This window comes from Ictidomys tridecemlineatus, chromosome 1 (genome assembly GCF_052094955.1).
Source record: "Ictidomys tridecemlineatus isolate mIctTri1 chromosome 1, mIctTri1.hap1, whole genome shotgun sequence".
Taxonomy (NCBI): Eukaryota; Metazoa; Chordata; class Mammalia; order Rodentia; family Sciuridae; genus Ictidomys; species Ictidomys tridecemlineatus.
In genome coordinates, this window is record NC_135477.1 from 198253705 (window position 1) to 198273695 (window position 19991).

Here is a 19991-nt window from a genome sequence, read left to right on the forward strand (position 1 = left end):
TGTTCTCCAGGGAGGCTTCAAAGTCCTAGGCCCAAGCAATGCTCCTGCCTGAGCCTCCTGTATAACTTGGACTACTAGTAAACAACATGGCACCCTGCTGATGATAGTTTGATAAAGCTACCTGAGCCAACTTACATTAGGCATATGACCCCACCCAAAAGCCTTCAGTTTTGGTGGATCTTAAAAGAAAATCTGTAAAGTCTCTTAACCTAGACATAGCCCACCAGGGCAGGATTCTGTCACTGTCTGGACATGTCTGACCTAGAGCTGATGTCTTGGATCCCATGATTGTCAACTCAGAAGTCCCAAGACTAGAGATTTCATTTTGATGTCCTTCTTAGTTAATAAGAAATCAACTGTAGAGCATTTAAAAGATATTTATTGATGCTTATTCTCTCTCCTATTCCAGAAGGTCACATTCAGTTTTGAGGAGACACCATCAAGTGGCCACCCAACTATATATTCTGTTAGCACAATACCCTCATATCTCCAGAGATGGCATTGAGTTCAGCCACAGATCTGAGCTGGGTAATTGGCTCCTCCTGCCCCAGACCTACCTATACAGCTTCCTATCCTGACCCTTTACTCACCCCCTCCAGATCAATAGACAAGCAGTGAATACAGGAATGGCTCATCATGAAAAATTCAATCACATTAGAAACTAGAAGAATTCTCAGTTCATCTAAAAGAAGAGTTCTTTAACAAATTAATTACACAAAGAATTTTTTTTTATTCAAAAACCTTTAAATCATTTCAGAGAGAAAGAACAAAATGAGGGATGATCACCACAGCCAAGACTTCAAAGTGCCTAGGCATGCAGGGCATAGTCCCAGTGCATGAGTCCACAGGGGCAGTATGAGTGTCCCCAGTGGTGCATTTCATGTTCCTTCTAGGGCTTTGGCTGAAGGGCATTGTACTGCAAGGCATCCTCAAGATGAGATTCCTTTCCTTTCTGGGTTCCTCTGGGATGTGAGCCTCAGTTTTCCGCAGCTTCTGGGGATCTCCTGGGCTCCAAGAGAAGGCCTGAGTGTAGGTTTGTTCAATTGTCCAGGCACTGGCACCTCCTGGGAAGTTCAGGACCCATTGGTCTCACTGACCATAGTGTTTGCAGATATTTGAGGTGACTAGAGCTCCTGAGAGGTTTCAGCCATTGGCTGCTGGATGGTCTTGAACTCTGTGCTGGTCCATCTAAACTCCCTGCTCCTGTGTAACAACACATACTGTTAGTGCACGACCTCAGTTCCCCAAAGACAGCTCCCTGCTATTTGTAAGCCCAGTGAGGCAGTTGGCTTACTGGAAAATTTACATCTCTGCATCTCTGGAGGCACTGGGAGGAGTTGGCAGCTCAGTGAAGAAAAATTATCTGGGTTCAGGCCTAGGGGAATGTGGGGCTGTGGAAAAGATCTCATAAGAGTCAATGATCTCCAGGTTGACTGACAGACTGCCATAGCTTCAGCTTCCCTACCATGGCAAGGTGTGTTTTTACCTGGCCTAGGAAAAGAACCAACTCATTTAGTCTGGTATGGACTGAAGCTTTTCATAGTGTTCTGTCCAGTAGTTGACCTCAGAAGCAACACCCAATCATGTGGGAGGGACATTCATTTGCACCATACATTGATTGAAGAACCTCATAAGATTAAGGTGCAAGTGGACCAATCCTGAAGGCATTTTTGAAATTCCTTGGTTTTGATTGAATTAGGGAAAGGATGCGAGGATGAGGTAGGATAGAAGCGAGCCTCTAGTTCTTTCAAGTTTCAATTCACTCCAAAATTTTTTTCTCTATTTCAAATAAACATAGTCAAATTAACCAGGCATGGTGGTGCACCTCTGTAATCCCAGTGGCTTGGGAGGTCAAGCCAGGATAATTTTGAATTCAAAGCCAGCTTTAGCAAGGGCAAGGTGCAAAGAAACTCATTAAGACTCTGTCTCTAAATAAAATACATAAAAAAAATTCAAAATCACTAGTCTAATTCTGCACTTAATTTTTGTTTGTTTTTCAATAATTCTCGTGATTGAATATCAGGCTTTACCACTGATCTTCTTCTCAGGCCATTTTATCTTGTGTTTGAGACAAGATCTGGCTATATTGACTAGGATGAACTCAAACATCTGTATTTCTTCCCTCAGTCTCTTGCTTCTTTGGGATTGCCTGCAAGGGTCACTACACCTAGCTAGTTCTACACATATGGACTGGCTGGTTTCAGAGACCAGACTCAGTGGTGCTGGATCATACTCTTAAGACCATGGATATGCATACCCTTGATGGTCTTGACAGTTTTGCTGTGTTTCAAAAGTGAACACAAATATTTGAACCTCTTGATTTGCAAGATTTTGTGGAGCTTTTTATCAAGACAATAGTGAACCATTTTCACACATAACCTCTGACAAGTTATAGGAAGAGGATTGATTCATTCTTCAGGAGATTATATTTTTAATTGATGTTAAAATTTTCAGGGGACATACCCAATTGTATTTAGAAGAAGTTTTAACATTTCCTTTTTTTTTCTTTTTCTTTCTATTAACTATTTTTTATGTATCATTGGGTATTGACTCCAGGACTTCATGCATGCTGGCAAGCACTCTACAACTAATCTGCACTCAATGTCCCCATCTGCAAGTTATTAAGATCTTTTTATGTACATTTCATCTGCTGCTTCAAATTCTGACATAGTAGCCTCTGATGTGCCTTAGCACACCACAACTCTCCATTGTTATGCAGTGGACATTCATATTGCTGCTGTCCCCATAACCACACATAATTGTCTCTATGAACCTGTGGGAGAATTTCTCTAGAACAGGTGACAATGTATAAAACTGTTCCATAAAAAGTGTATGACCTTAATTTTACCAATAATTGACAGATTGTTCTTTAGGGTGCAGCATTTATTTTCCAATAGTGATGTGCAGTAATGCATGCACATATTCCCCCAAAACACTTGGAATGACCCAGTATTGTGACATTTTTCAGGGGCTTTGTGGCTCTGTAGAGGTTTGCTCTGGTGCTGATGGCTACCTGTCCAGTTTTTCTAATTTCTGAAACTCTCTCTATGGGCCAGTTGCTGTGCGATTTTTGAGAGACACTCTCTGATATTCAGTCTGAAATCTGCTTCTGCTTTTTGATCGGATTGCATAAACTGTGTGTGTTCAGTGTGGGTTCCTAAAGATTGAAGGAATACAATTGTGCTATTATATATGACTTTTTGCCTTGAGCTTATTATAATCTCTTTCATTTTTGACAACCCCAGAAGAATGGCTACATAAAATAATACATTTCCTGTTGGGCTGGGGTTGTGACTCAGAGATACGGTGCTCACATAACATGTGTGGGGCCCTGGGTTTGATTCTTAGCACCACATAAAGAGAAATAAAGAAAGGTATTGTGTCCATCTACAACTGAGAAAAAATATTTAAAAAATACATATTCTCCATAAAAAGAATATTTAAAATATTTTTTATTTTAGGATGTTTTTATAAGGATAGTTTTATATAATTTTTTCTTTGAGCAAATATACAGGTAAATGAAAACATGTCTTTCAAAATTTCATCTAGATACTTTATAGGTTTTCTTCGGTGTAAGCCTTTCCATCAAGAAATACATTGTTTAAATGGAGACATTTGTACATTTTCTATATAGGTTAACTCATTACCCCAGGGATCCAGGGACCAGAGGCAGACATTCTGCCTTCCAGGACCTCCTCTCCCTGGTTGGTATTAAACTGGATCTCAGTGACACCACTCAGAGATGCTAGTGTCTGAGAGAAGCTGTGCTGGTCAGGGACAGCCTTGTAGCTGTCATAGACACTGAAGACTCCAGGCCTTTCCTTAGGTAGATGCAGGATACAGATATTGTGCAAAGAGACACATTTCCCAGCTAAGGAGCTCCTACCATCCCATACTTTCTTTTCTATACTTGGATATATTTGTTTGAGGATAAAATTTGGGGATCCTTTGCATCGCCCTCTCTGGATACTATCCATACCTCTGTCCACCAAAGGAGACCATCTCTAAGGCTCCGATTTCCAGTCCACAGCACAGCTCAGAATCAGAGCTCTGTCTCCTACCACATGCAGCACTCATCCATCCTCTCTTCTCTCTTCATTCTGTCTCCTGTTGATCAAAAGGACCAAATATTCATGAGAGCCTGTACAACAACATCAATTGCCTATTAGAAAGTAAACAAGAAGACTTTGGTAAGTAATACATCTTACATTTTTCTGGAACAGAAGTAAAAACAAAATCTACCAATCTGAAAACTCAGTACTCCTAGAACTCAGTGGTCATGAATCAGGGTTAAAAGTTTCCATGTCTCTGGGGAGCCTTTCTCTAGGCCTATATGGATTTCACCAAGAGAAGTTTCCAGGTCAGGCGACTGTCTGGTTGCTTTGCAGCATGGCACTCTCCTGAGGATGAATTTGAGTTCTTTGGTGTCATGAGCATAGGGTTCTGGAAAGGCAGGCAGGTAGAACTAGCGATGGTTCTATGGTGTATGGGCGCTGGGCAAGTGTCTGGGTGGAAGGAGACCCAATATAGCAGCCCCCATGGCCTATATTTTAGGCTTTCCCACCTCGGTTCTCCCAGCTGAGGACAGAAAGGGGAACCACTTCCCAGAATCTTCTAAGCTCAGTGACAAAGGCAACTGGGATCTTACTGTCACTCTGTAGATTCCAGAGCCTGCTTGACACAGGAATGATTGGTCCATGACTTTGGCCTCTAGATCCGAAGAAGCAGTGGCAGGGCTGAAAGAGGAGGGAACAAATTGAGTGGCTGCTCAGCATTTGTTTTTTACTGATGGCCCGCTTGAATGAACAATTTCAAGGTAGAGTTCATTATGTTGGATGATGATGGTACTCTTGGCAGTAAATTGCTTCACAATGTTGGGTCTGATGAACTTCAGTAGAAAAGCAATCATCTTTACTGTCCTGTATATCTAGGATGAACAAATTTAAAAAAAAAAAGAAAAAAAAAGAGAAATCATTTTGGATGCAATTATATTAAATCTAATTGGTATGAGTAATTCATTAGATTAAGTAATTAATTAAATAGATTAAGCAGATTAAGGTGAAAATATTTCACAAAGGCTTACTCATTATGAAACACCAGATTCTCTTGTTTCCTTTGTGTATATGAAATCCCATGATCACAGCGCTTCTTCAGGGCATGTACCTTTGCTTCTACAAAGGCTTAATTCATTATCCCAAATCACACCAAAGGCAATGCTGCAACCGAGTCCTCTGTTACGAGAAAAGATGGAAATCAATTCTCCACTCTTGATTGGAATTCTCAGCTACCTGTTTTGTTTCTCTACTGATGAATTCCTAAATTATAAGGACTAAGGGGAATAGAGAGGTGGGGTGGGGGGATGGAAAGCTATACTCTTCAAATATCAAAAAACCAAATATGGTTCAGATTTAAATTTTTATCTCAACATTTAATAGATTTAAATGTGATTATAAATTTAAAAATTTTAAGTCACAGCTGGTGGACATTGTTCAATCTGTGAAGTGAGAACAAAATTCTTAATTTTGAAAATTATGTCTTAGGATTCTAAGAAACCATAGGTCAGTCCAGCATAGTTGTGTCAAACACTTGTCATCATAGCTACTAGGAAGCTGAGGTAGAAGGAATAAAAGTCTGAAGTCAGGTGAGCGACTAAAGGAGACTCTCTCTCAAAATTATAAAAAGCCTGGAAATGTAGCTTTGTTCTAGGGACCTTGCTTCAATTCCCAGTACTGAAGAAGAAAAAAGGAAATATGAACAAAGTAACAACAGTTCCTGAAACATAGTACAACAAATAACCTTTGTGAAGGTTTGATCATTCTTACATGATCATACTGCTTATTATCGTAGAAGCATAACCCCAATGTAGAAAAAAACTGTGGCCCTTTAAAACATCTCCCTAATGTAAAAGAATTTTTCACATTTCACTACCAGAGCCCTTTTATTGGTATTTTCTTTCAGCCACAGAGCCTTCCTAAATATCCCAGGCTTTCTAAAACTTTCAGTCCTCCCACCTCAGGCTCCTTAATAGGTGTGATTCAAGGTATGGCCCACTGTTGCAAGGTTACCAGAAATTGATTATTAAAAAATTATTAGAAGCACACATATATTTAAATCTTATAGAAACACTGGCCCCCCTGTTTCATGATCCCTTCAATGTCATCAACTCTGCATTATTATTCAATCCAGCATATTATTCAATCAAGCATATCTCAGCCAGTTGTTATGAAAAGAGCTACATGTATGGCATGTTCTCTCTCAAATGTAGAATTTTATAAACAAAAAGTTTACTTGAATGTAGAGTAAGGATTATTAGGGTCTAGGAAGGATTGAGGAGAAGATGAAAGACAAGTTGGTGTAAGTGACCAATGCCCTCGGTATGAATGAAGATATAACATGAACCCCTTCAATGTTTGTTGTATATATGTCAATAGATACATTTTTAAAGCAATATAAAAAATGAAGATGAATAAAACTAATTCTTTTCTCTCCTGTTGGAGCAGGTACAGAATTCTGTAGTCCTTGAGTTCTACCTGGAAAGGGACCACAATGTGGGGGGAAATTCCCCCACCTTGGGAAAGCCTTGAGAAAGCAAGAACCAATCCACTTACCTGAGGGTTGCTGAGCAGGATCCTTAAAGTCACAGAAATGACTTCCTTTATGGATAGGGTTGGAGGCTTCTGTATAAGCACCTATCAGGTCTTGGAATCCCCAAGCTACTGCAGATGAGGTCTTAGTCCCAAGAGATCAGTGCATGCAAAAGTACAGAAGGGAATATGAGCCTGTTTGACACCACATATGTCTCCCAGGGGCATTCCCACAGCTTTTTTGGTCTCTGAAACCCATTTCTATTTCAGATCCACTGCCCTGGGCCACCAGCCCCACACAGGAGCCCTGCAGATTCACACCTTCCTTGTTTGGGTTGGAAGGTACAAGGTGGAGTGGTGCCCAAACTGAACCTGGAATATCTAGCTATAGTAGTGTCTTTGTGCAGGCAAACTTTCCATCTGTGCCCTTTGTATTCTAGACCTTTAGGAAGATTTTCAGATTAAATCAGCCCTCTTTGGTCTATAATAACATAATGAGATTTGTATTAATGGATTATAGTAATTGTGAGGGATTTTCTAAAAATATTTATTTAGTTGTAGATGAACACACAGTATCTTTATGTATTTTTATGTGGTACAGAGGATTAAACCCAGTGCCTCACACGTGTGAAGCAAGCACTTTACCACTGAGGTATGGCTTCAGCCCAGGGAATTTTTCTAAATGACATTTTATCCCCTCTTTAAATAAAAGAAAAAAAGATAACATGAATTTAGTCAGTTAGTTGTAAAGCAGAAGAGCAAAACCCTCAGTGAATGGGAAAACAAAAGCCCCTTCTTTTAACATTTGCCTTTAGGTTATGCCCCAACTTTTGTCTTGCCATTTTCAAACTTAAGCTCTCACCAGCACCAGATTCTGACTTGGACCCTGGCTACTATGCTACTCCTATCATTCAGAATCCTATAAGTGAGTTATCATTAGGTCTATCATAGAAAGCATATCATATCTTATGAAAAATTGACATTTTCCCTTTTATCTTGTTTTATTCAGAGTGAGAAAACTAGAGGGAAATATGAAAGGCAAAGGGTAAAATATGAAAAAGATGGTCTCCTCTCAAGAATGAAGGAGCTGGCAGGGGTTGTAGTTCAGTGGTGGGGGGCTTGCCTACCATGTGTGAGGCACTGGGTTGGATCCTCAGCACCACATAAAAAATAAATGAATAAAATAAAGCTATTGTGTCCATCTGCAACTAAAAAATTTTTAAAAAGGAAGGAACTTAAATTTGATTAATTATTATAAGTGTTTGGATAAATGATCTGCACACTTTTTTTTACTGTCATTAGATATAAAAAGACAGACTCTTGATCTCCCATTGTTTATTAATGTTCTAGGTTTATGAAAAAGTTTTTAGAAAATAGAAAAAGTATCTTAACTCATTGCTTAAGAGATCCTGACAATGCGTAGAGTGTACTTATTAATCACTAAAGGCCACTGAAATGTAAACAATGTTACTGAGATGTAAAAAAATTTTCACTACCTAAAATAAAACTTTCTTTCCCAGCAACATCAATACCCCAGAGTATATCTTAACATTTGATAGGGTGGATGTTGGAGCATCAGGGTGCTGAAGACCAGTGTGCCTCACTGATCCAAAGCAGAATCAAGAGGCAGAGGTTGTGTAGTCTTTCCTGCCTAATGGCTCATTCCAACCACGCCTATTCACACCTCACCAAGCAAAGATCTTCACTTCTTTTCAGTGGTGGTAGGTGTGCTGCAGCAGCCAGCAACAGCATCCTGTTTGTGAATGAAAAACAGATAAGGCTGTCTTAGCCTTCCCACTTTCTGCCCTGTGGGCCTGGGTCCCATTGGTTGTGGATTGTAGACTACTGACTGCTGTGAGCTGTTCCCTGCTGGGAGGCTTTCACCTGAGAGCAGGCTGGAACTGCCCTCTCAGGCTCCCCACAGACCTACTGAATCAGAATCTCCTGTTAAATTATGAGCAGGTGATTCCTTTTGGCATTAGAGTTTGAGGAGCACTCTGGGAGTTAAAGATCGATTTTCTAAGGGTGTGGAAACCAGAATTAGACAGGCATCAGTATAGATAAGTAAATCAAGTCAGGTCACATCTAGGAGGCCAATTTTGAGTGAGTCTGGGAAGTGGGAGACTTTCTGTGAGGGAACTTATCAAGAACCTGCCCCTGCTCCAACCTGTTGTCAAAGTAACCAGTCTCAAAAAAATCTCTGCCCTACAAGGAGCTATAAGGTTGTTAGGGTGTTTTTCCTCTACTCTATCCTGCCCTTCCTCCTTCAGCCTACCTATTTCCCAACTTTTGGCCATCCCACCAAGCATTCCTGGGCCTAGTCATGACCACAGAAAGGGGAAAAATAAGGGGGGAAGGAGGACATCAAAGGAAGCCTAGGACATAGAAAAAGGACAGAACACCTGGCTTCTTGGGATACCAGGATAGCAGCTATACCCCCTTTCTCCCTCACAAGAGTAGTCTTTTAAATAAACCCTGCTTCATTTGCTTGCCTTGGCCTGCTTCTCTAATGTTCAAACTTCAACATGTGCAGAAGCAGCAGTCCTCACCAATAACCAGCAGTATCATATTTGGAGATTCATATTTTGAGGAGCTTACCTCTATACTGAGGTAAGCTCCTCTCCATACATCCCACATCAGCTTGAGGTACATCTTTTTTCCTCTTATTTTGGAGGATGATGGGTACCTGTCGGCTATTTAAATGCAGTTAGTGCAGCCACCACTCTTCAAGACTAGGGTGAAATGTTTCTTGCCTAGGCAGCTGTTAATCACCTGTTAAAAACAGAGCAGGCATGATGGGGTCTGCTGAAGCCTCTTCCTACTCTTCTGTCCAGGCTCAGAGAGCAATTGGCTTGAGTACACAGTGTCCCTAGTCCCGATCTTCCATGGATGTGTGGAAGTGAATGAAGGAGTATGGAACAACATGAGGAATTTCTGGCCTGAGATACACTCAGGCGAAAATCCTAAGGTTCCTTCTCTGAAAATTCCTCCCAGCTGCCATAAGAGGTATAAAAGGTGATCCATAGATGAATGACACTGAGGGAAAGCCCCAATTACATTTGCCTCCATTTGAGCCACACAACACTCCCAACCCCATGTCCATTCCCTCCTGGATGCTCCCTTCCTTTGCAAATCAGAAACACTGGCAAACACTGGAGGAGGAGGAAAGAGTGGAGTGCGGTGGGGGGGCACTAGGGGCACCAAGGGGAGCACGTGCAGTAGGGGGCCCAAGCAAGGGGCCTCGGTTTGACTCGACGACCCGGAGCGATGCCACCCGACACCATGGCACGCCACGCAACAGAACTACGGACTCGCGCTAAGGGGCCCGGCCCAAGAGCCAGGCCCCAGGACTGGAGCTTAAAGCTCCATGGTTAGGGAGGACTGGCTTGGGTTAGGGGCAGCAGGCAAGGCAAGAGGGCAGGGGAGGGAAGGGAGAGGAATGAGCAGGCCAAGGTCAGCGCAGCACCCACGTCCACTGCCAGGTGTCAGGCTGTGGGCAGCCAAGGGGGCCCAGGTGAGGGGCAGGCCTGTGTTTCCCCTAGGGAGCCTCCAGGGCACAGAGGCCAGCCCATTGCACTCCTCTGCAATCCAGGGGAGTAGATCCTCCAGGCAGGGACCTGGAACCAAGCAGGGCCAAACGAGGGCCCTGGGTGTGGAAAGGCTGCCAGCGCCAGCATGAAGCTGGGTGGCTGGCTGGGAGGGGTCCCAGGACCCACTGGAGGAGCCCTGGCTAGAGAGCCACGCCACCTAGGCCAAGGAGCAGGGAGAGAGCGCAAGGGGAGATAGGGAAAGGGAGGAAGGGGCGGTGAGAGGAGGAGGAGGAAAGAGTGGGTTGGGGTGAGGGTGCTTGAGGGGGAGCGTGCGCGAGAGGGGGCCCAAGCAAGGGGCCCCCCGGTTTGACCCGACAACGCCACCCGACGCCATGGCACGCCACGCAACACGACTAGGAACACGTGCTCAGGGGCCCAGTCCAGGAGCCAGGCCCCAGGACTACAACTTAAAGCTCCATGGTTAGGGAGGTCTGGCTTGGGTTAGGGGCAGCAGGCAAGGCGAGAGGGCAGGGGAGGGAAGGGAGGGGATCGCGCAGGCCAAGGTCAGCGCAGCGCCCACATCCACTGCCAGGTGTCAGGCTGTGGGCAGCCAAGGGGGCCCAGGTGAGGGGCAGGCCTGTGTTTCCCATAGGCAACCTTCAGTGTCTGAGGCCAGCCTATTGCCCTCCTCTGCAATCCAGGGAAGTAGAACCTAAAGATTGGGATGGGACCTGGACCACAGAAGGGCAAAAGGAGGGCCCTTCGTGTGGAAAGGCTGCCCGTGCCAGCATGAAGCTTGGTGTCTGGGTGGGAGGGAACCCGGGACCCATGGAGGAGCCCAGGCTTGGGAGAATCAGGTTGACCGGATGGTCCAGGTAGTGCAGGGATCCCACAGCACCAGGGCAACAGAGGGGAGGCTCAAGAGGAGGTGCCAGCAAGGGGCCTGAGATCCAGAGATGGGGACAGGGCCAGGGTACTGGAGATGAGTGATCTGGTACTACAGCAAAAAGCCAGGCCCAGGTCTGGAAAGCCAATTACCAGGGCCCCCATCAGGCCCAGGGGATGAGAGAAAGGGAGTGGAGACAGTGGAGCAGGTGGCACAGGGGGGAGGAAGGCTCAAGGCCCAGGTCCACCCAGGCACTGTCCCAGGACTATGTATCTAAGGAAAGGGTTTTTAAACCTAGACAAGTTTGGGAATCTATGGCCATAGAAGTTGTACACAATGACATCGTAATTTTGTGAGGCCAAGTTTTTAAGACCAGCCAGTAAACATGTGGGAATGGGATAATGGCACAGTACTGGTGCAGGGAATATTAAAAAGGAATTTAAACGGGTTTAAAGCAAGAAATCTAGGCAACTAGTGTAAGGAGCCAGTAACACCAAAAGGAATAGAAGCTGGGCATCGGGGGGGGGGGCTTATGGAATATCTATCTGCAGCTTCCCCCAAAAAAGGTCACAACTCTTGCATTGCCCAGTCACATCGCCATATCCGGTGCCCACACTGACACTGTTAAGCTGGATCTTATTTCCTGCACACATACCTACTGTGCACCTATGTCCTTTCCTCATAACCCTATTTCTCACACTTGCATGGTAGAGCTGAGAGGCCTGATTGGCTGTGATGTTTCCAGCTCTGCTGCTGTGTCCAGTGTTCAGCCCCAGGTGTGACAGGAGCCCAGCAGTCCCATGACAATCCAATCTCAGGAAACCAAAAGTTCTAGGCAACCCCCTACCCCCACCCCACCCCACCACTATATGAAGGAAGGAGACTTACCATCTGAAGCAGGGACTTCCGGCTTGGCCACCAGTATAGCCCCTCAAGATGGAAAGTGCTTCTTCTTCATCATTTCAGTCACATGATTCTCACACATCAGGTACTGGCTAGGAATGGGTCAAACTGGCCCTTCCTGGAAGTCTGACATAGGAGACTTTCAGGAGCAAGTCTTCTGCTCAAACCTCAGTTTGTTTGTGTGAAAATCATGCAAACCCATAAAAAATACTGAACTGTTGACAAAAGGTTTACCTCTGTGGTCCCAGTTACAGTCACATATGACATAACATTTCAGTCAATGAAGATTAGTTTATAAGTTTGTCCCATCAGACTAGATCGCCTAGTGATGTAGCCATCTTACTTTATGTGGGTACATACTCTGATGTTTGCATATGGACAAAATTACCTCAGGATGCATTTGTCAGAAAACATTTCATCATAGAGCAATACCTTAAGTGTGTGCCTGTGAACAAGCATCATTTTGTTCCTTTATATAAATTACTTTTACTATTATGCCTTACAATTAGAATTGTCCATTGTGCTCCAAAGAGAGGCTAAGGTAGAAAAGGTTCCTATAATTTTACAGCCTGCTGCCTAAAGCTAGGAGTGTCAATCAGTGATTGCTTCCCTAGCTTGTACCAGGCCCTGGTTTTTAATCACAAGAACAAAACAAGTCCTAGAGCCTTAGTCTTCTAATTCCACCAACAATATGGGGCCACCAAACCAGAACAAATTGAAGTGAATTTGCTCTTTCTCATCTCAGATGTGTATTTCTCTATGATAAACATGTCAATCCTGTGTTGAATTTATAGGATCAATTCCCCTGTTATAACCCTGCCCCTAATAACCGACCTCCCTCATGTTTGCTCTTTATTGAGTCTGGGTTTCTTCTGATACTCTACACACTTGTACAATACAGTCATGCAACAAATTACATCATGAAACTCAGTTATAACAACTACATTATGCTAAAATAGAACCAATTATAAAATCTGTTACTGTTCTTAATATGGAAAGCCCATGGTTAAGGCAACGCCACCATGTTCCAGAGGTGAATGTTCATGAGGGTTCTGACGTTACCAGTGGGTTAATCAATTAGTTGGATTAATAATTTGAAGGGACCACAGGGAGGTGGTGAAAAGTATAGGCATATGGGGCATGAATGGAGGAAGTAAGTCATTATGGGTTTGGCCTTGAGAACAGTATTTGTCCTTGGCCCCTTCCTCTTCTACCCTGCTTCCCCACTGCCAAGAGCTGAGCACCTTTCTCTACCATACCCTCTGCCATGATATTCTGCCTCATTTGGGTGCCAGATCAATGGTGCTAATTGACCATGACTGAGTCCACTGAAACCATGAACCAAAATAAGCTGTTCTTTCTCCAAGTTGTTCTTGTTTAGGTTATTTTGATCACAGCCATGAAAAACTGACATAGCATCTTTATATCTTTTTTAGAAATTTTTTTACTTGGCAATGGACCTTTATTTTAATTATTGATATGTGGTGCTGTGAATCAAACCCAGTGCCTAACATATGCTAAGGCAAGCACTCTGCCGCTGAGCCACAACCTCAGCCCTGAAGTTATTCTTAAAAATATTTATCAAATATATAAAACCTCAATCATATAACCACAAATATTGACTTAAGAAAATTATTAGTTAAAACACCAGAAATGTACCACTTGCCTGGGATTCTGTTCCTCACCATTAATATCCTGGAGGCATCAACCTATAGGAACTTGATGACAAGTACCAATACAAAAGTATTTTATTTTTTAAATACATGACTGAAATCACCATAAATTTTAAAATAAAAGCATTCGGCTTACTTTTCTATGAAATCTTTATACTGAAAATATAAATGTTCCTCCTGGTAAGAAAATGTCCACCAAATGGCTAAAAACATGAACCAATAACAAATGTATTCCTTAAGTACATCTTATCTTCATTTTCCTTGGAAAACTTATATTCAACCATTTGAGTTAATACTCAGTGGAAACTAAAGTTGATAATTCTCTTCCATCTTTTAAAAGATAACACTCAACTATTACTAACACTTAAGCATAAAAACCAAAGTTCCTAAGCACTATAACTATATGGAATACAACTATTTTACTTCATTTCGCAAATGTTGCTGGTACTTCATTACAAATAACTTCTACTGAATTTCCATTACAGTCCTCACATGGGTCCATTATTTCTATCATTTTTGAAAACAGACAAGTGACAAAAATTCTTATAACTCCCATATCAATATCATGTGGAAAATGCCCACAGGTCAAGTTCAAACTCCAAAGCAAGACAGATTACCAAGAAACCCACAAAGGGGTCGGATACAGGAAAGAGGGTCCACCTGGTTGCAGCTCGTTGGGCCAGGCACCCAACACCACTTCCCTTTCAATTCCCTCTTCCAGACCCTCTTTGCCCCCACCCACACAGCCCTGGGTGCATTTTCAGCAGCACTCACGCTAGAACTTTGTCCAGCAGTGCCGAAGTCTGGCTTGGCACAAATCAGGAGCCACTTGTCAAAAAGAAACTAACTTTATTTTTAGAACTACAAACGCCAAACAAAACAGCTCCAGGGAAAAACCCTCAGAGCCCAACTGCCACCACCAGCTTCCACAAGCCTCTCTCCCCCACACCAGCCTCTCAACCTCCCACAATCCTCCTGCTCTTGAGGCCGATTGGCTGGGTTGCGTGGGCAGAGCCAAAGAAGTCACCCAATGAGCATCTCCGTGGAGGAGCCAATCAGCTAGATGTTGCTGGGGCCGCTGTGAGCCAATCATCAGCTGGCAGTCTGAAGGGCAGGGAAACAGCCCAATGAACATCACCGCAGAGGAGCCAATCAGCTAGATGTTGCTGAGGCCACTGTGAGCCAATCATCAGCCGGCAACTGGAAGTTTGCTGGCAGCTGGATCATCAGCCGGCAGCTGGAAGTTTGCTGGGGCCCCTTTGGCTGTGGCTCTCAACATCTCCCCCTCTCTGTTTAAACAACAAGCATGTGGCTTATGGACCCTGCCTGCCTTAGGTTGTCCAATACTACATATGGTCCTTACCCATCTTCGGATGAGCTGACCTCAGGGCGTCAGCCTCCTGTCTTAGGTTGGTACCATTGTAATTGGATCTTACCCGTCATTGACTACCGGTCCAGTATACAGCCACACCTGTGGAGAGGTCTCAGCGGGGAAGGGGGTGAGGTTCTTTGCCTCACCTCTGTTGACCCCCAAATTTTAGCTGAATGATCATGACAAGCAGAAGGGAGGAAGATATACCAAGTCAATTGACGGCTCCTTTTGGGAAAATTGTACCACCGATGATATCATCAGCAAAAATACCCCAACACTACCACAAGTCGCTGCACCAACAGATAGTTCACAATGCATACAAGTGACACATAGTTCTGTAAGCAGTTCAGTGCAAGTTCTGTAAGCAGTTCAGTGATGGCTATTGCAGAAACTGTAGATTAGTTTTATCTTTGTCTTCACCGGCACAGGGATGAAGATAGGAATTCTGGCAATAATGGCTAAAGAAAAAATTAGGTAACATTCCAGAAGACACTAAAAGAAAACAATTTTCTTAACAATTTATATTATCTTCATCGGCACTGGGATGAAGATAGAAATTCTGGCAATAATGGCTAAAGAAAAAATTAGGTAACATTCCAGAAGACACTAAAAGAAAACAATTTTCTTAACAATTTACATTATAGTGAAGAGAATTATTAAATATAATGAAAACGAAAGGTGAGAGTAAACAAACAGATCTGTTAACCTCCTTTTTTGTTTACATATTAAAACAATTCTTAACAGTTATTTACCCAATTTAAATTAAACCATTTAAATCACGTGAATAAAAAAAAATATATTTGGATCCATCTTTTCATGAGCGCTCATCATATATGATATATGGAAATACGTACATTGGACATACATACATTCAAACATATAACACAAAACACAAGTGTGCACACATAATATAATACATACAACACATAACATAATAGTAAAGGCCTTATAAGTTTTTACAGGTAAAATCTCTATTGCAATGTTTAAAAACTATATAGTCAAAAAAAATAGAACTGATCAGCAAAACATTAACCTAGGTCTGTATGAGCTCAAAAAAATAAAATAGAACTTCATGATATGGGAAAGGGCAATAATAAAATAGATATTGAAAAAAGCATCCTGGTTCTGTCGCAGATGTAAGGATAGCCAAATTGGAGTTTTGGATATCAGCTATTATGGATTTGAGCTAAATCATCTTCTTTTTGGTCTGTAGAAATTGCTTTAGTTAATCTCTCTGGAATCCAAATCGGCTGCTGTTCTCCCTGTGGAAACACAAAAACAGACCCCCGACTCCAGACAATCACTGGGTCAGGATTTTAGTTAATCTCTCCGGAATCCAAATCAGCTGCCGTTCTCTCTGTGGAAACACACAAACAGGCCCCCGAATCCAGACAATCACTGGGTCAGAACCTTGGTTAATCTCTCTGGAATCCAAATCGGCTGCTGTTCTGGGTCAGAACCTTGGTTAATCTCTCTGGAATCCAAATCGGCTGCTGTTCTTCCTGTGGAAACACACAAACAGACCCCCGATTCCAGACAATCACTGGGTCAGGATTTTAGTTAATCTCTCCGGAATCCAAATCAGCTGCTGTTCTCCCTGTGGAAACACACAATTTTTTTTTTTCATTCTGTCATTTTTTTTTAATATTTATTTTTTTTTAGTTCTCGGCAGACACAACATCTTTGTTTGTACGTGGTGCTGAGGATCGAACCTGGGCCGCACACATGCCAGGCGAGCGCGCTACCGCTTGAGCCACATCCCCAGCCCCTTTTTTTTTTTTTAATATTTATTTTTTTTTCCCCTGATAGATTTTTCTGCTCTAAACTTCCTTCCTCTGTCTCACTATCTCGAAAGACCTTCTCTTTTACTTGAATCTTTTCCTCTTTCTGACTAACTTGAGAGACTTCCTCTTCTACTTGAATCAATATGTCTTCTTCTTCCTCTACCTCTGTCTGAACTGAAGGCTTTGGACTAAGCAAACCAGATACCAACGTCCACAATGACAATGTGCCAACTGGCAGAGTCCCTGGGTTGTTCTTTTCTATTCTTTTTAAATCTTCACCATGATGGTTCCATTGTGATATATCTAACAACTCCTCCTTAAAAAGCCATGGGCTATATTTTTGTATTATATCAACGTATGCCCTGACTGCTCTTGATTTTACTGGGAAGCTTCCTTCCTCTAACAATTTACTTAACACTCTTTCGGTTTGTTTTTTACTAATTGCTGATCCCATATTTCTACTATAATACAACCCAACAAGATGACGCCAAACAAAACCGAGATAGAATCCAATAAAAAGGGAACCACACAAAATCATTATAACAGCCTTTCTATCCTCCTGACATATGCATCCATCCTTTCTCCCTATCTGTTCCTCAGACGCAAATAGTTTTTCCTCAGATGTGAGTGGTTTTTCTTCCCTCTCACTCATCTCCAGGGACAGGCAACTTAAAACAAAAATGAAGCAAAACAAAAGAGGAATCTTACAATGGCTCCCCATTCTCTCGCCCTGCCCTCAGGGTCGAGCAGTTTACTTACCCTCAGTTGCTCCCCGTACGGGCCACCAAATGCCGAAGTCTGGCTTGGCACAAATCAGGAGCCACTTGTCAAAAAGAAACTAACTTTATTTTTAGAACTACAAACGCCAAAGAAAACAGCTCCAGGGAAAAACCCTCAGAGCCCAACTGCCACCACGGGCTTCCACAAGCCTCTCTCCTGAATCCAAATCAGCTGCTGTTCTCCCTGTGGAAACACACAAACAGGCCCCCGACTCCAGACAATCACTGGGTCAGAACCTTGGTTAATCTCTCTGGAATCCAAATCGGCTGCTGTTCTGGGTCAGAACCTTGGTTAATCTCTCTGGAATCCAAATCGGCTGCTGTTATTCCTGTGGAAACACACAAACAGACCCCCGATTCCAGACAATTACTGGGTCAGGACCTTTCCATTGTCCTGTTAGAATATCTTTCCAAAGTACCTTGGGCTTATGTACATTTTTTGGACACATATGCCTTTCTGCAGCACTAAGTCCTGATGAATCCAAATTTAAAAAGTTTAGAGTAAAAAGGGTTATTTTAAGTTTATCTTTGGGGAATATATACCCATTCCCAATTCCATCTTTTTGCTTTAATAAGTACATTTTAATAGTTTGATGAGCTCTTTCAACTATGCCTTGTCCCTGTGGATTGTATGGGATTCCTGTTATATGAGTAATGCCAAATGATGAGCAAAATTGTTTAAAAGAAGTAGACGTATAACCAGGGGCATTATCTGTTTTTAACTGTTTTGGAATGCCCACAGTGGCAAAATTTTGTAAGCAATGAGCTATAACATCTTTAGTTTTTCCACCGGCATGAAGGGAGCCCATCAAAAATCCAGAAGAAGTATCAACTGTAACATGCAAATATTTTAATTTTCCAAATTCTGGCAAGTGTGTGACGTCCATCTGCCAAATATGGTTAGGCATCAATCCTCTAGGATTTACTCCAAGATTAACTTGTGGTAAAAAGGTCACACAATTTTGACATTGTTTTATTATTTGTCTAGCTTGTTCCTTAGTTATTTTAAAACGCTTTTGAAAAGTATTAGCATTGACATGGAATCTTTCATGAAAATTTATAGCTTCTTCTAGTGTAGAGAAAATATGTATGTCATGTGTAGTTTTATCTGCTAATTCATTGCCCAAACTAAGGGCTCCAGGCAATCCTGTATGTGCCCTGATATGTCCTATAAAGAATGGATCTTTTCTGTCCCAGATTAAACTTTGTATAGTGGAAAACAAAGAGAAAACAGTAGAAGAAGGGGAAATCCTACCAGCATCTTCAAGGGATACTATAGCATTAACTATATACTGGCTATCAGAAAATAAATTAAATACAGAATCTTTAAACATCACAAAAGTTTGTAATACTGCATTAAGCTCTACCTTTTGAGCTGATTGTTTGGGTACTAAAAAAAAAATAATAAAATAAAATAGAACTTCATGATATGGGAAAGGGCAATAATAAAATAGATATTGAAAAAAGCATCCTGGTTCTGTTGCAGATGTAAGGATAGCCAAATTGGAGTTTTGGATATCAGCTATTATGGATTTGAGCTAAATCATCTTCTTTTTGGTCTGTAGAAATCGCTTTAGTTAATCTCTCTGGAATCCAAATCGGCTGCTGTTCTCCCTGTGGAAACACAAAAACAGACCCCCGACTCCAGACAATCATTGGGTCAGGATTTTAGTTAATCTCTCCGGAATCCAAATCACCTGCTGTTCTCCCTGTGGAAACACAAAAACAGACCCCCGACTCCAGACAATCACTGGGTCAGGATTTTAGTTAATCTCTCCGGAATCCAAATCAGCTGCTGTTCTCCCTGTGGAAACACAAAAACAGACCCCTGACTCCAGACAATCACTGGGTCAGGATTTTAGTTAATCTCTCCGGAATCCAAATCAGCTGCTGTTGATGTTGAGAGCCACAGCCAAAGGGGCCCCAGCAAACTTCCAGCTGCCGGCTGATGATCCAGCTGCCAGCAAACTTCCAGTTGCCGGCTGATGATTGGCTCACAGTGGCCCCAGCAACATCTAGCTGATTGGCTCCTCTGCGGTGATGTTCATTGGGCTGTTTCCCTGCCCTTCAGACTGCCAGCTGATGATTGGCTCACAGCGGCCCCAGCAACATCTAGCTGATTGGCTCCTCCACGGAGCTGCTCATTGGGTGACTTCTTTGGCTCTGCCCACGCAACCCAGCCAATCGGCCTCAAGAGCAGGAGGATTGTGGGAGGTTGAGAGGCTAGTGTGGGGGAGAGAGGCTTGTGGAAGCTGGTGGTGGCAGTTGGGCTCTGAGGGTTTTTCCCTGGAGCTGTTTTGTTTGGGTACTAAAAATGTAAAAGTTTGATCAGGTGTAACTATTGCTGCTGTACCATTATTTGACCCATCAGTGAATATATTTGGAGCATTCATGATAGGTGTTTTTCTTGTCATTTTTGGAAAAATTACAGGATGCAATGACCAAAAAGACAATAAAGGATTAGATGGTAAGTGGTTATC

At 42.6% G+C, this 19991-nt stretch overlaps 1 long non-coding RNA gene across 1 annotated transcript; it reads right to left on the bottom strand.

The window, feature by feature from the left end:
- Window positions 1-710: 710 nt before the first annotated feature.
- LOC144364905 (uncharacterized) lies at window positions 711-19422 on the bottom strand. The gene is made up of 5 exons (XR_013423016.1): window positions 6609-19422; window positions 5084-5231; window positions 4649-4927; window positions 3980-4107; window positions 711-1203 (listed from the first exon to the last, which is right to left on the bottom strand). It is a non-coding gene; the product is annotated as an uncharacterized LOC144364905 (long non-coding RNA).
- Window positions 19423-19991: the final 569 nt, after the last annotated feature.